At 41.4% G+C, this 12,938-nt stretch overlaps 1 non-coding gene across 1 annotated transcript; it reads left to right on the top strand.

Moving 5' to 3' along the window:
- The first annotated feature begins 1,306 nt into the window (after positions 1-1,306).
- LOC113407493 lies at positions 1,307-1,505 on the top strand. The gene has a single exon (XR_003369999.1). It is a non-coding gene; the product is annotated as a U2 spliceosomal RNA (small nuclear RNA).
- The last annotated feature ends 11,433 nt before the right edge of the window (positions 1,506-12,938 follow it).

The raw sequence follows: 12,938 nt of genomic DNA, 5'->3' as shown, positions 1-12,938 counted from the left end.
AATGTTTTTCTTATTGTCTTAGATCTTGTTTAATTAAATTCTTTACATTTTGAAGACTATTTTTCTGCCTCTGCTTCTGCTTATGGAGGCCACTACTCATAACACTTGCATCCTTGTGTCCTGCACAGCTTGTACACTGAGCAATTATCACATCCTATGGATTCTAGTGTGCTGGTTTTTTAAAGATAAAGTGACACTTTGTTACATTTACTGGCTACAATCAGGAGAGGATCTATGAAAAATGTCAATAAAAATATAGTGATGTTAATGGCTGACACTAACTCCTTATGTGACCAATGCCTGGTGCAATGTTTTTCTTGAAGTTCTAGTCAGATAAAAATTAAATCCATGCTTAATGGAGGTACTAACAAGGAGTATGTTACCTTTTTGTAGAATATTGACACCTATGGGATATTGCATCTTTTGGATGAGAGTATTATAAGAAAAGTTATCCCTCACACCAGCTAAATATTTAACCATAAACACACAGGGCTAGGGCTTGTCTATACAGTGTGGCAATGCATGCTATGGGGGTGTGATTTCTCAAGCACACTGTTTGAAACAGTACCATGTTAAAGGGCACTAGGGAACTTTGCTTGTGCGCCAGCAGGTTGTACACGGACCAATTGATGCACAACATGTTAGTGCGCGTTAGAAATCACGCCCTCATAGTGCATATTACCACCTCTGTGTAGTCATATCCTTAGGGCCTGATTCTCCCTCCTTTAATCTCATTTTACTCCAGTGGAACTCAATTGATTTCAGTGGCATTACCTTATCATAAAACGTATGTAACAAAGTGGAAACATATCCATGCTCGTCAGACTCTTTTGTGTGTCTGTCATATGTACACAAACTCTCTAGAAGTTGTAGCAGAATTTTTTTAACAAGGTAAGTTACCCATGGCCCAAATCCTGTCATTCATTCTCTGTCCTCCTCTTTGTACAGGTTAAGATTTCACAGAACTCTTTCTTGATCAGCAGAAATTAATAGAGAATAAGATCTTTGGGATTGAGCCCCCATGGCAAATTTTTCCTTTGGTGGGGTTACACAGTTTGTGTAAATCAGGACAGATTGAGGGATAAATCCTGCCCTTGGATGTGTTTGACTCCCATTAACGATAATGGAACTCGGCACAAACATCCAAGGGCACAATTTGGCCTTCGTCCTTGCTGTCTCAGGTATCTTGTAAAATAAGCTATTTCATTTGTGCGTACTGGTTAGTTCACTGACCTTATAACACACGTGCCCTAATGTTTGGAGCTAAGAAGCAAAGGTAGGCAAGTATATCAAATGAGAGTTGGCAGTACCTCACATTCTGTCCTGAATAAAGGGCCACTCAAGCACAGTATCTGTTCTTATCAGTGTAATACCTGATATGTTCTCTTTCAGAGAACTTTGTATTAAATGGATTTTTGGAACAAGGAGCTGGAATAGGAGCTTGCTTCACCCACTCCATGCATCAACCTGGTATTGCAGTGCTTCCAGGTATAAAAGCCACAGGAGCAAACCGGGAACTAATGGTGACTCAGAATCACAATTCCTCCTGAACTGACTCAGAGTCACAGTTTATCCCCTGCTGTCCTGCCTCCTACACTATGGCTGGAGTCAAAATCTCAGTAAGGCAGAGCAGAGTAAGAGGGAGGCATTATTCCCACACGCAGCTGAGTACGGGCTGTGACCGTCTAACTCTAAGTATTCATTATTGGTTAATTCATTATTGGTATTCATTATTATTAAATTCTGAGTCATGCTGAGGGCCTGGATTTCCCATTAACTTTATTGAGGTTTGCAGGGGCTCGTTTTCAGGATTTAGCCCATTTAGTAGTTACACAACTAGAGTGGTATGTGCAAATGAATCAATCACTCTGCAGAACTGCAATCTATAAATATCACCAGGCATGTTTTCATTCACCGTTACCTGTAAATTATGAATGTGAGAGACTGATAAAGGGAGCAATATTCTAATAATTTCTTCTGATTTAGTCACAGAAGATAATACTTGCCTGTTGCCACAGGAGCATTTTACAGGTCAAGCATTTCCCTTGAGCTAGTTTTCTATCACACTATCCACTCACATTTATCCTCTTCTCGTTTGCTGATTTGTGACATTTACTTTAACCTGGGACCATCAACTTGTGATGCTAAAACTTTCCACGCACTGAAAACTTCCAGATGCAGATTTCACGGAGGGGTGTTTTTGTCAGTGTGAAGTCAACCAAAATGAAGTGCAAAAGGTCATTGAAGTACAGAAGCCCGGCTTGGTACAAGTGCTGTAACATGATGTTAGAAACATACAGGAAGTGAAATATTTGTTGTTCCTTTCTGACCTCTTGGGTTTCAAAGCACCACAGAATTAGTCACTGCTGGCCGGCTACCTGAACTATAAATTACATTTTAAAAAAATCTGCACAGAGGGACCAGAATTCCTTACCTAAAATGACTAGTTGGAGCTGATTAAATATGGTCTCATAAGCATTCAACAACATCAATATGGGATGACAGAAGAGAGAAAATTCTATTCCAGCACCACACACACGATGCTGCCTGTCTAAATATGAATCAGCAGCAGGATGTTGGTATGTCAAATAACAAAGGATTCAGCCTCTGAAGCCAGAAATATCTTCTATCCAGCCCAGTGATAGAAGATGTAGGAGTTGCAGTGGTAGCTGACTTTAATCAGGCTCTGGAAGTTGCAGGGGGAGAAGGGTAGGGAAAAGGGGTCTTTGCTCTCCTCTAATCTGATCCACCCATAAATGAGTCAGCAGTCACAATCTACGCTACTGTGGGTCTGGGAATAGGATATAAACAGTTTGAAATGTTTTGATTAGATGTTCTGTGTACTGGGGTAGGTTTTTATTCCCTGATTGAATGAGCAAATTGTTTAGAATCAGCTTTGCGGTGTTAATATTCAGCACTTTCTGCTAACATTCTGAAACACACACTGTGAACGCTAATATTCCTGCCAGTAAACTTGTGTGCCAGAATATTCACAGAAAACACACACAAGGGTCACAAGAGCCCTTCACTGGAAGTGAGAGTCTTTAAAAAAAGGTTTGCAAAAAATAAAAATAAAATTGGTACATCATCTGCCCAGGCTCCACTTTCCAGAGTTGTCAGTCCAACACCTTTCATGAGCAACCCCCTCCCCCAAAAAAGGACATAATTTATGATGGTCAAATGACGTCATAGAGCTTTTCCATTGTCATTTGTCTTCTCTTGGCATTTCGAACTAGTAGGTACCACTCTTTGGATTCGTGCAGACAGTATAGAGATACACAATATAAGGAATTGCCTACCCTCACTGCGGAGCAACCAGGAAAGCAACAGGATTTTTTTTAACCTATTGGGTATATATTGTTTCTGCTGAGCTTTAGCAGATGTCTAATGCCTTGCAATTCAGTTTCCCATGGGAGGCAAAATCAGGAGTAATGACACTGAAGTCAAGGGGGTTATGGTAGTGATGTGATATGGAGTCTAGAGATATTCTTAATGTAACTTGTTTTATTTACACATATGTAACCCTTCTGCCAGGCCAAGTTGATAGCAGCAAGGGCCGGGTTCAGTACATAGGGGTCCCCTTCCAACAGCATGACACAAAACCAGCTCGAGCCCCCACCCAGTGACCTGGGAAAATCTTACACACACCCCTGGGCGCCTCGAAGAGGCAATACTTCCCCTCTCGCAAGCACAGAGCCTCGGTGTAGCAGAAAATGTTTAATAACATGAGGTAAACGACATAGCATTAAATTGGGAAAACACCACAACTAGAGTTCATAGACCAAACCATGAGCGAAGACCCACCCCAGCAAATTGGGCCGTGTCCTTTCCCGTTGGTTCTTGAAACCAGCAACCCAAGAATCACCAAAGTCTCTGTCCCTGGTCAGTGCAGCCCCAGAGTTCAAAGGGGGGGGCACGCAGGGTGTTAAGGGGCACCTTACGTGATCCGAGGCCGACCGGCCACCTCTCTGTGGGGTTTTGCCGCAGCCTTCACCATGAGCCACTCCACTCCACCAGCCGTCCCGTGAGCCGCTTCTGCCGTCCCACAAACTGCTCTGCTCTGCTCTACCAGCTGCTCCGCTTCGCTCACCGACCTGTGAGCCGCTTGGCTCCGCTCGGCTAGCTGCTCCTCCAGCTGTCCCCACAAACTGCTCCGCCAGCCGCTTAGCAATATAGCTTCAGGCTCCACCACTAGTCAACACAGCCTCAGTAACCTCAGCTCTTAGTAACTTTAGCTCTTTTGTGATTTCAGCTAGTAGTAGGGGAGCCCCAGTGCTGGTGCACTATTGGCCCGAAGTGAATTCAGCTCAGCAGCCTGTAACTAGACTCCTAATGGAATCAAAGTTAGCTCTGACATTCAACAGTGGAGAGAGGAGGAGGAACAATTGGTGTTTCAGGCTCACAAAAAGGGGCCCACACCACCAGATACAAATACCTGCCCCCAACCTCTTTCAATTCACTAGGTTTTGTAACCCATGCCCCTTGTCAAGCAAGTGCTACTTAGGTAATGGTGAGTCCTTCTGTCATACAACAGTTCCACTGGTCTTGATTCACAGAATCAGGGTAACAAAACTTTATTCTTCCTGCCCCAATAACAGAGAAACTGGGGATCCTACACCAGCCAAAGTAACTACTTTCAGTTGCTGTTGTTTCATGCCAGGCGAGTGGGTGTGCCTATGCAAACAAGATCAGCCCCTGGAGTGCGTTTCCACACTCGCCATAATTCACCACCAGATGTCAGGGTAGAGCTCATCCTGACTCTGCTTACACATATTTGCCAGTCCTGCAATAGAGGTGGTCACAGACAGAAAGCAGTGCAATCCCTTCTTTCAGGAATTTCAGCCCAACACCGGAGCAATTTTGCCCCAGAGTTTAATCTAGTTAGACAGTTTACAGCAGAAGAAATTCAGAAAATCAATAAGGGCCTAGCACAATTGGATCCTGGTCCGTGACTGAGGTTCCTAGCCACTACTGTGAAACAAATAAACAACAACAACACAACATTTCTTCCAAAACCTAATAATTGTCTTGCATGCTAAGAAAAAGAACTTGGAAGAGAGTGTGTAAAAGCTTAACTAACGAACCCTGCCATAACAATATCTAGGGCCTGATCTCCTCTCTCACCACTATTACATCACCATAACCACTGTGACTTCAGCGGCATTACTCCTGATCTGCACTAGTTTAAACAAAAGGAGAAATGAGCAACTAGATTTAATACAGTTGCAGCATGGACAATGCAACTTGGAGGAAAGTTACATTGTAAAGCACAGTACAGTGGTTACCGTTTAAAAAGTCATCACTTGCTGGCGGTTATCACACAGTGTGTATCTCCCATGCTACAAACAGGAAATAACCATAGTAACTGTGTGGTGTCTACTGGCAAATGCTGATAGTTTAGTAGTGATCACTATGTATCCAAATCAGTCTGTCTAAAAATTGACGAGTATGACAAATGCATTACATGAAACAATTTTTGGGAAAAAGAGCATAGCCTAGAAGTCATGGACAGTGTAAAATTAAAAATACAAATGAGGGGGGAAAACCGGTATTGAATAAATTAACAGTTCATAAAAAAATAATTTCTGAAATCTTGCTTTCTCTTATTACTCTTTGCAAGCTTTTTTTTTTGAAGGTTATCTGAAAAGGGGAAAGTGATTTTCTTGAAAGCAAGTTTTGTATATCATCATTTCTTTAATGCATGTTACCACAATTACCATTTAGCTAATGAACTCTTCAAATTTAATTAGCATAATTGATGCCAATTTTGACAAGAAAAAATCATCCTGCTGTGATAAAAGCTTTACAGAACTCACCAGTACTGATGATTGGTTAGATTGAGACACCGGTGATCAGCTTAGGCCCCTAAAAGCAGAATCAGCAGCTAATTATTATTTTCAGTTTAGTTTTATTCTAGTATTGCACACAGTGTGCTAAGTGCACACACAGTCTCTGACCTGAAGAAGACCTTTCATTCTAGGAAGAGTTTACAATATGAGTTATTGGTCATAAACAGTTAATTTTAAGTTATGTTGACCTCAGTCATTGACACTCAAAATAAATATGATAGTGGCTCTCAGATACCACAGTGATGTGTGAGATATAAAAATCTAGACAGAGAGAGACCAAAGTTGCTTTCTCACTGTACTGTAGGTATTCATATTATATAGAGCTTGTGGTGTAATGTTAGAACTGATCTTTAATGTCTGCTTTCTTACTGTTCCCTGGATAGCATAAAATGTCCAAGACTGTCAAACATTCATATAGCGTATGGTAGCCAAGACATCAACATCCATTCCTAATAGGCAGGTGTAATGGGGTCAGCTACTCACTGCTCAGCAGTGCCTCCTGCTGGCTCATCTGGGGAATTAGCTCTCCACTGTCCATGCTCCATCTGCTTGTTGCCTCAGTCATTCACTTTGTGGCCCCTCTCTCGTTAGTTGGGAGCTGCATCGATTCTCCTTTGTGGCTTAGTCCTCTGGCCAAGTCACAATTGTCCTCCCCTTCTGGGATACTATCGAAGTCTCTTTCCCTAAAGACTCAGGCAGTCTCCATATTCACTGCACTGACTGTGCCACACCCACAGTGGCTGGTAGGGGAATCTGGGCCTGCCCTCTGCTCCAGAGTCCCGGAATCCTCGAACCTGCAGATCAGGTCTGTACTCTGTGACTTTACTGCTCCTTCCCTGGACTGCCTATGCTGCCTTTCTCAGGCTCCTATTCTCCCCCTTGTATCAGTGTGCATGACTGCAGGCTTACCTCACTCCCATGCCCTCTGTCCTCTACTCCTATTTCTGCCCAAGTGAGCTTCATTCTCAATTAGTATCATTGCCCCTTAGCTCCCCATCAGGTGCAGCCTATCGCTAATTGGGGTCTCTTGCCATTTTAACCCTTTCAGTGCTATTGTAGGGTGAATACCCCATCACAGCAGGCTAGTTTAGAGAACATTCATAGGACTTGCAATCAAATATGATATTCACAATCCATGCTATGTAGATTATTGCCATTTATTATATATCTGTGGTACTGCTCACTGTGACAGATAGTTTTCCAAACACTTAGGAAAAAGGTTCCCTGCTCCAAGGAGCAGATGATCTAAAGTTAGTTACATAGGTGACGATGTGTTGTTTCTGTTTCCTGATTGGACAACTCATCAGCAGAGTCTGATGCGTGTATAAAAATATACACTTGAAAATTTACTTGTTGAATATTTGAGCATTAACTCTTCACACATACATGCCAATAAAGAGAGTGCCTGAATGTAAGGTTTACAGACAATTTAATCATAGTTCACTTTCAAATTCAAATTAATCTGTGGATTTTTTCCATTATTTGCTTATGTCTAGAATTTGAACTGCAGTTTATATAGTGATAGTCTAGGATTTTCACATGAAGAATTCACTGGTTCTTGGCACATTCCACATTTTTCTAATGAAACAGTGTGATGGGAGTTTGTTAATAGGTATTTCCAGGCCACTTCTCACTGTAGCATCCAAACACTGCACAGATATTAATAAATGAATCCATGCAACAGCCCTATTGGATAGGAAAGTATTTTCAGCCCCATTTTACAGATGGAGAAACCAAGTCATGAAGAGATTATGTGACTTGCTGAAGATCATGCAAGGAGTCTGTGTTGGAGCCACAAGTAGAACCCATATCTCCTGACTCCATATGGGCCCTCATCACAGTAATATTGCTTCTTGATTGATACTTCTATGTGCAATAGGCATTGATTTTAAATAAAACACAGCAATTGGCACATTATCCATTCATGTGACACTGTCATGAATGTTCAGGCCAGTATACCTATGGAAGAATTAAATGTGGGCATGACACATCCTTTTCATCTGGCATATGTGAGTTGATCAAAGGTTTCCAGCTGGATTTTTCATAAAAGATTTATTAATACAACATAGAATTGTAATTAGTGGATTGAATTCTAGTCTCAACACCTGGCCAATTTGTAGATTGAGTTTTTACCAGATTGAGTTCAGTGAAGGTTCCTTATAAATAGGGTGACCATATTTCCCAAAAGGGAGAATGGGATACCATGTGGGGCTAGCCTGACCACACACACACACACTCCCCCCCCTGCACAAAGCTGGCCTGATCCACTCATCCCGCCCACACGGGGCCAGCCTGTGCTGCCAGGGCCGTAGCAACAAAGAACGTGGCCCCCTCCAAACGTGGCCCCCTCCGAACATATGTCCGGGCGGGGCCCCTTACAATGCAGAAATTGGAATGCGGTATTTATTTTGCCACTTTTAGGGGCCCCCTTCCTTGCGGGGCCCCCTCCGGTCGGAGGGTGCTCGCTACGCCTCTGTGTGCTGCTCAACACCCTCCCCCCCCCGGCCCAAGCCGCTCCCCCTCCCCCTACGTAGGGCTGGCATCACCTCCTGTATATTCCTCCACGTTCCGTTTAGGGGTAGCACCCCACTTTTTTCACAAAACTGAGCATTTGTCCCGTTTGCTCTTGCCAATTGATAATCAGTTGGCAAGAGCAAATGGGACAAATGCCCAGTTTTGCCAAAAAAGTCAGAACAGCCGGGACAGGTCTTAAAAAAGGGACTGTCCAGCCAAAACAGGATATAGGGTCACCCTACTTATAAAGTACCAGGAGAAATAAGAAGCCACAGACAAAGCCTATTTTATATAGAGCCATACCATCCATTTCTCTCTGCAGTGCTTAAGGATCCACTTAGTGGAAATACCAGACAAATCAGTCCAGCAAGTAGTGAAATGGTCCATCTCCCTGAGAGGGTTAAAATCCCTCTGCACACACAATGTAGGTTTTTGCCTAACAGAGACTAGAGATAGGGTACAGTTGCTCTAGCAGTCATTTTCTCCTCCAAAATCATCAGTCTGTCCAGGGGAAAGTCCCATTCTCTGTGGTTCATACCCTCCTCAGAGGGGGGTTAATGCACAGCATTGGCTGGCTAGCCAATAGCAGCACAGCCAGTGAGCCTGCCATTCTGCTTGGGAGGAAGACAGAGCCCGAGCAGTCAGCTGATTGGATGACATGCCATCCCAAGTGTTGGGTCTAGGATTTCTTGGGGATCCTCAGTTTGTGTGTGGTTAGGAGGCCTTGTTCTTCTCCAGGCTGACACTAGCTCCTTCCCACTGAGAGAATAATGACATTGGAATTATGTGACTTGAAACACATGAAGTTTGCCCAATTAACTCTCTCCTCCTTTTCAGGGTTTTCCATGGCAGAGGTGTGTCTGTGTGGGAGGGAGATTGTGATTTATGGCTTAAACCAAATCTCTGGCGTTTAACTCAATCAATTTAGCACATGTCAAAGTCTAGACTAAACTATTAGAACATGTTAGCTAACACCTTCTAACAATGCATCTTTAAATCTCCCTCCAAACAAAGTCCAAGTACATTTTAACATGACATCTTAGGGCAAGTCTACATTAGAAGCACGACATCAGCACAGCTGCACTGATGCAGCTGTGCCACTGTAGCATGTCTGGTGAAGTGCCGCGCGCTCCCATTGGCATAATTACTCCACCTCTATGAGAGATGGAAGTTATGTCAGTGAGAGAGCGTCTCCCACTGACATAGCGCCAGTGTGGACAGCGCTTAGATCGCTGTAACTTGTGTCACTTGGGGGGATGTCTTTCACACCCCTGAGCAACGTAAGTTAGATCGACTGAAGCAGTAGTGTAGACCTGTCCTTAGTTTAGATATAGTCAGCCTGATTTTGCTCTCACTTGCAGTGGTTTAAATTAGAAGTAACTCTGCAGAAATCAATGGCATTCCATCAATGCAAACTCAACCTGAGTGAGCTCAGGCCCATACTGTATAATAATTAACTACTGATTATGAAAATGAAAAATTTAAATAATAGTATTTACATCATTGACTACAACTTCTGGATACAAGAATTTAGTGGAATTGTTTTGTAAAACAAAACATACATACAAAAACATTCCGGTATTCAGTTGCTTTGTATCCCATGAGGTTTTATTAAATTTAACTAGACGTGTAGCATCATTTGCATTAGATACTGTAATGTCTTTGTGGCAGTGAAGAGACAGACTTGATTGTAATGAATTTAGAGATAATTCGTTTTTCAGGTTGCTGCATGCAGGCAGGCTGGAGAGGGTGGAAATTACAAAAAAAAAAAGTTGGATTTTTTAAGTTGTTTTCATTTCATAGGGTTCAAAATAGATTCTTTTTTATTTAAAAAAATAATGTTTATACATTTTTATTGAAAATTTCAAAAAAATTCAATAACTTTCAATAATCATTTCCATTAAAAATCAATAAAATGTTGACATAAAATGCCACAAATATCTAATAAAAATGAAAAATGTAGGGAAACTCAACTGTCTGTCTAGTTTGGTGTGCCTGTGAATGGCAGCATGTAAATTTCTGATTTTAAAGTAAAAATGGAGTCTTAACAAATCAAATGCTTTTATTTATTAGATCAAAACTACTATAGATTTCTGAAGTTCTGGTTTGCAAAGATGAAAGAAGTATTCACAGGAAGACTACCTCACCTCTGAGGCTTCCAGTAAATGGGCTAGATTGTGATATCACTTATACCAGTGTAAACCTAGAATAATATCATTGAAGGCACAGCCTGGCACTTCAGGACATCCGGACCCTCACATCTCCCTCCACTCTCATTCCTTTTCCTGTGTGGAACGGGGACCCAATGGGGGCAACAGTACTTTGGTGGTGTCTGAGACCCTCCCCAGCCTTTCTGCACAGAAAGTAGGAAACTGGAATCTTTTTTGATTGGGTCAACAGAACTTTGAGTAGTAAGGTAAGATTTGGCCTTTAATTGCAGGATTTAGGTATAACCTCTTACCTTGTTTTTTGGCAATTCATTTCCTGAAAACCAAAATATGTCTGGTAAGTTTTCTGAACACTCAGAGAAAGCAAGGCTCTGTGAAGTCTCATTAATCAATTTTCTCTGTGTGTTGTTTCTCAGGAAACCAGTCGAACCACAGGTGTGTTCTTGAATTTCCAAATCTGAAGATGTTCAGAAAGAGATAGTTACTTTATAGTACAAAATTTAAATTCTTGTTGTTTTTCTGGGAGCGTCATAAAACATCCCTAAAAACCCAAAGGGAGTGGTTCAGTTCAATTCATTTATATTCTCATATAAGTGCAGCTACTTTTGGTTTGACCCTGCAAAGCATTCGGGATTAGATCCAACACCCATTGAAGTCAGTGGAAAGCATCTCATTGGCTTCAGTCAGCACTGGATCAGATCTTTTAAGTGTGTGTTTAATGGGACTAGTCATGCTGAAAGTCATGCTTAAGTTCTTTGCTATGTCAGGGCCTTAAAAACAGCTGCTGTACAATATATCAGTGCTTAAGATATTGTACTCACCCATGAGGATCTATAAACAAATCTATTGTGTTCCTTCTAAACATATTTCTAAGTTTGGGGAAAATGTTGGATGAAATATTAGTCCTTGGAAAAGGAAGTAACTTCGGTAAGTTAGGTAATAAAGGGAATTGTATGATACTACTTAAATTAGAAATACTGTACTGCAGCCAAAGCCTCACTTCACTAATGGACTTTTATTTTATAAATGTTGTTTATAATTGAATTTGGCTTTCTTAATAAAGTACAACAAATCATAGCATTTGCTACTGCAAAATAAGATTCACGTCAGAGGCCTGCTCTAAGCTATCTCAAAGTAACACATGCTTTCCCACATTTCAATGTCATTAACTTCCCATTAAAGGGATTTTTCTTAATGTTTGTTTAAACGGCCACAGAGGAGGTAAAAAACTACTTTCAGGGCAAACATATGGAGCCACAATTATACCTCTTTTCCACCACTTTTACTTTGCCTCTGCTAGAATTGACACTGACTTACCCTGGTGCAAGCGAGATCCGAATCAGGCACCAAATCAATTACAAATCTACAGTCAGAATAATTCCTGTGATAACTGTGCAACTAGTCCTGACCCTGCTCTCGCACTGGGCTAAATCAGATTACTTGAAATTGTGTCTGGAACTTGATTAAGGGTGCTTCATCCCTTTATTCTGGTATTTGATTAATTATTGTTTGTGCGTCAACAATACAAATATTTGAAAGCCGGGGAAAAAGCCACTGTAAACCCAGGGTTCAGTATCACCAATGCTTGTGATTTTATTCAGTCTCACCATGTTTGTTGTTTTTCCTAAAGCTCTTGGAGTCAAGTGATTATGTGAGACTCATGTTTCATTTTAAGACAGAAAGAAGTTCCTACATACACTTCATGGCTGCAGAGTAAAGTTTAAAACACGAACCCTAATTCCTCAAAAAGCAGAAGGCAAGTAAAAAGAGCACAAAACTTATTGTTTTAAAATCTTGTGATATGTAAATTGATCTCCTGAGTCATACCATCCAAAATCATGACTTTTGAATGTTTACGGTTGGCAGTACTGTGGGTTACAGATTGTATTTAGTCTGTTCATTTCAAATTGCAGCTCTCTGTTCTCTTGAAATACTGGGCTCTCAAATGTTGTCGGTTCCCCTCCAGTTCCAGGTGCAGTAAGTTTACCTTGTTGTCCTGCTTATTGTTGTCTTCCAGTTTCTTATAGTTTGAGCACAAATCAGTGAGAGAAGACTCACTTCAGAAGTCTGAAGATATAAATTATAATCCTGTTCGTGATGTACTCTTTTTGGTTAAGTGGCATGTGTATGTGACAGTCTCCCTTTAGAGCTGGGTGCCTAGAAAACATCAGGTATTCCCAAATTCATTCTCAAGAATGAGAGCCTAAACACATTTGAATGTTTTCTGAGCAAAATAGCTGTGACTGATACTTCTGTAGATGCACTACTTGTATTTGGTAAGCTAGTTCAACATTCATGGCTATATGTGGGTTGTTGCTGGCATATAGCAACATGCAGCATTTTCTCCACTGCTAATATGTAATTATATGCTTTGTGAAGCACCCTGAGACATTCAGTTATATGAAAA

The sequence above is a fragment of the Terrapene carolina genome, unplaced genomic scaffold, assembly GCF_002925995.2.
Source record: "Terrapene carolina triunguis isolate 2854851 unplaced genomic scaffold, T_m_triunguis-2.0 Scaffold211, whole genome shotgun sequence".
Lineage (NCBI taxonomy): Eukaryota > Metazoa > Chordata > Testudines > Emydidae > Terrapene > Terrapene triunguis.
This window is presented reverse-complemented; position numbering and strand designations above follow the sequence as displayed.